This window comes from Chinchilla lanigera, unplaced genomic scaffold, assembly GCF_000276665.1.
Source record: "Chinchilla lanigera isolate Chin_1 unplaced genomic scaffold, ChiLan1.0 scaffold00048, whole genome shotgun sequence".
In the NCBI taxonomy this organism is placed as follows: Eukaryota; Metazoa; Chordata; class Mammalia; order Rodentia; family Chinchillidae; genus Chinchilla; species Chinchilla lanigera.
In genome coordinates this window covers 15,989,311-15,993,590 of record NW_004955449.1, presented here as the reverse complement: position 1 = coordinate 15,993,590, position 4,280 = coordinate 15,989,311, and positions in this window count along the sequence as shown.

The window sequence follows — 4,280 nt, the reverse complement described above, 5'->3', positions numbered from 1 at the left end:
TCCAACTTGGTTCCAGTACTCTGTTAGCTATTTTAGGTATTGTCTTGGTTAATTTTCTTTCACTGCTGAGACAAAATATCCAACACCCAAAATTATGGAAGGAAAGTTTATTTAGCTCACAGTTTGTAGAGGTTTCAGTCCATAATCAGCTGGTTCCAAGGCTAGGTGGTATGGTGAGGGGCAACAGCTCAAGGCAGGAGAAGACAGCAAAAGCAACAAGAGCAAAAGGGGGGTAGTGTAAACCTCTTTTTCTCCCTTATACTGTAAGCAGGCTACCACTCCCTAGGATAATGTGTAGCACTCACACCATCTCGGTGCCCTCTTCTTTCACAGGATGAGGATGTTTACAAAATGAAGACCCTGAGCCCCTGCTGAGTCACTTAAACCTCTAAACTTGTCAAGTTGACACAATGTATCAAACATTGCAGTTATCTTCCCGTATAAGTTTTAAAATTACTTTATTGATATCTAAAAGTACCTTGCTCATATTTTATCAAGATTGTTTGAAACTGTTTATTAATTTGAAAGCAAGTGGCATTTGAAAATTTTTGAATCTTCTAATCCAAGAACATAGAACCTTTAAATTTTTCTTCATCACTTTCATGAGAGTATTATTGTTTCCAAAATACAGATCTTGTCCATACAGACTGTTCTGGCTTTGAAGCTCAGCATTTCTTTTTGAGGGGAGTATTTTAAAGATTTTTTTAATTTAAAATTCCAGCTCTTCACTACTGATGTATAAGGAGGCACTGACTTTTAGTACATTGACATTATATCCTGTGGCCTTGCCATACTCACTTATTAGTTTCAGGATTTCAAGTTGTATTGGTGATTGTCATGGTTTGTGTCTAGATGCCCCTCCAAAGCCTCCCACCATCATGGGAGCAGGTTTCTAGAGCTTGTGATCAATTCACAGTCCAATGCTGGGGTTAAGGGTTTAAATACAACACCCACCCTAGGGCTGGTAGCCTGCACACAATAGGAGGGAAACCACCATAAATTGTTGCCCCTCTGTCACATGCTACCCTGCCTTGGGATCAGCTGATTATGGACAGAAACCTCCACAATCTGTGAGCTAAATAAAACTTTCCCTTAACTTTGGGTATTGGATATTTTGTCTCAGAAACAAGAGAAAAGTAATGAAGACAGAATTTAGTACGAGAGAAGAGGAGTCATTGCTGTAAACTATACCTTACCATATAATCCAGGAGACTTTAGGAATGGCTTGTGGGAAGAGTTTGGAAAGGTTGCGAGATACCAAATGAAAACATAGAGTTGGAATGCCTTAGGTAGTTCTGCATGTGAGATTCTGTTCGAGAAGGCCAGAAGGTTGATAGAGATCCTGCCAGTAAAGACCGTAAAGAGGTTTCCACTGGGAAGAAGGGCTGCATTGGCTGGCGGACTCCAGAAGATGTGTGTTATGGCTTGGCAGAACGTTTGTCTGCATTTTGCTCATACCCAGAGACTTTGCCTGAGGCTTAAGGGTGGTGGACTAATTCATCTGGCAGAAGAAATTTCAAGGCAGTTGAATGTTGAAGCATTAGCATGGTTGATGTTGGGGGCTTTTAGTCAGATTTATATTGAAAGTCAAGAGTAAACAATGCAGCAGAATGATTAAAAACATTTTGAGTTTGGTTAAAAAGGAAGCTCCCGTAGAGCTGTAGGCTGCAAAGATAGAGCTGAGAAGGTACAGGAAAAGATGACCTGAGGGCATCACAAGAAGCAGCAGGATTCCACCCTTTGCAGTCTCAAAATTGCAACAATAAAAGACTTCATTCTAAGAAGAAAGCTCCATTGCACCATGTTCTAGAATAGCAGCAGCATAGAGCATTTTTTCCTCAGAACTGGATCCGGAGTGCTCATCAATTCAGACACTCCATCCCTACATCCAAGAGAGAGGGAAGCATGGCTAGTACTCCAGCTGGCAGCAGACCTTTGCATCATCCACATGATGCTTGCTGGTTTCAGATGCATTTAGAATGGAAGAGTTTTGGGGTCAGGAATGCTTCCATCCAAATTTCAGTAGGCCTGGGAGATCAGGCAGTGTGTCCCTGAGAAGCAGTGTGTAAAGCTGTGAGTGTAAAGTCAGAGGTGTAGTGGACATCATAGAAGTTTGGAGAGGCCAGAAACATGAGTTATCTGAGGAAAACTTCAAGGAGGGAGCACAGCAGTTTAAGAGAGGAGCCATGGTAGCTACAACCACCAGAAGTGCCATAGGGGCAGAGCCAGCCAAGCCCTTTGAAGTTCACATCTTGCCACAGATCACTTCAGATGCTCCATATGGAACTACAAGATTTTATGTTTGCCTTGCTGAATTTTGGTCTTATTTTGGTCCCATTCCTTTATAGCTCCCTGTTTATAACTTTTGGAATGGAAATGTATATCATATGCCATTGAATACTGGAATTGTTTAGCTTTCCCTTCATTTGTCCAGGAGCTCACAACTAAGAGGAGACTTTGGACTTGGAGTTTTCAGCAATACTGAAACCTTTTGGACTTTGGCAACTCTTGGAAATGGACTCAGTACATGTGCATAAGGAAATATACATACGTCTTTGGGGGACCAAGAGCTGAATGTTATGGTTTGTGTCTAGATGCTCCCTCAAATCCTCATGCAGTCATGAGGGTGGGCTTCTAGAGTTTGTGACTGATTTATGGCCCAGTGCTGGGATTAAGGGTGTAAGTGCTACTCCCACAGTAGGATGAATAGCCTCATACAATATAAGGGACAGTCAGGGTGAATCTCTCTCCCTCTCTGTCTCTGTCTCTGTCTCTGTCTCTGTCTCTGTCTCTCTCTCTCACTCTCTCTCACTCTCTTTCTCTCTTTCTCTGTTGTTGATTTTGCTGTCTTCCACCTCCATGAACTGCTGTCCTCTGCCATTTGCCACCCTGCCTTGGAGCCAGCTGATTATGGACTGAAATCTGTACAAACTGTGAGGTAAATAATCATTCCCCCTTTAACTTTGGGTATTAGGCATTTTGTCTCAGCAATGAGAAAAAGTAATTATGACAGTGATACTTCAGAGTTTTCCAGAAAAACTCTTTCCTTTCTTCCCAATTTATATAATTTTTATTACCTTCCCTTCTCCTTTTACCCTAGTCAAGATTTCTAGTACTACCCTGCATAGAAAAAAGTGAAAGATGACATCTTTGCTTTATTTCTAATGTTAGGGAGAAAGTGTGCAATTTTCCACTATTATAATATTAGCTATGGGTTTTTGTAGATGTTATTTATCAAGTTGAGAGAGCTATCATCTATGCCCAAGGGATATATATTTCTTTCAAACTGTATTTTCCCTTTAAGTTCTGATAATTTCAGTTGTAACCTTTCCCTACTTTTGCTTATGGTTGATCATTTCCTTTTGTGTTTTACACTTTTATAATTATTATTCTATTTTTATTGATACCACTTAGATATGCATAATAATCACATGCATCATAGGGAATTTTATCTGTAAATATCTTGACTTATCTTTCTTATTCCCCTCCTCTCTTTTCAACTCTTCTTTCCCTCCTTAATTACAAAGCTTTCTTTCCATTATATCCTTCTTTTTTCTTTTCCTCTTCCTTCCTTTTACCCTCCACCCTCCTTAGGTCCCCTTTCCTTTTGAACAATTTTTTCTTATTTCACAATATCGATTATATATTTGTGTTCATATTTACACTTTCAATTTTTAACATGAAAGAGACAGTGTGATTTTTTAAATATTTACATGTGTCCAGTTTATTTCACTTAAAAGTATGATCTCAAAGTCCATCCATTTAGCTATAAATGTCCCAAGTTTATCCTTCTTTATGGCAGAGTAGTATTCCATTGTATTTTTTTAACACCTCTTTTTTTATCCATTCATCAGTTGATGGGCATTTGAGTTGTTTCCAAGATTTACCTATTACAAACTGTGCTGCTATACATACAGGTGTGCATATATTGCTTTGGGAAGATACCAAGGAGGGGAATAGCTGGATAAAATGGTATCTCTAGCCTTAGTTTTTGGAGGACTCTCCACACTGATTTCCACAGTGGTTGTGCCAGTTTACATTTCCGCTAACAGTGGCAAAGTGTTCCTTATTCTCTACAGCTCTGTCAGCACTTGTCATTGGTTGATTTCTAGATAATAACCATTCTTTCTGGAATGAGATAGAATCTCAGAGTTGTTTTAATTTGCACATCTTGAATGAGCAGTGATGTTGAACATTTTTCATGTATTTATTTACTGTTTCTATTTCTTTGTCTGAGAAGTGTGTATTCATCATAGATGCTCATTTTTGGATCGGGTCTT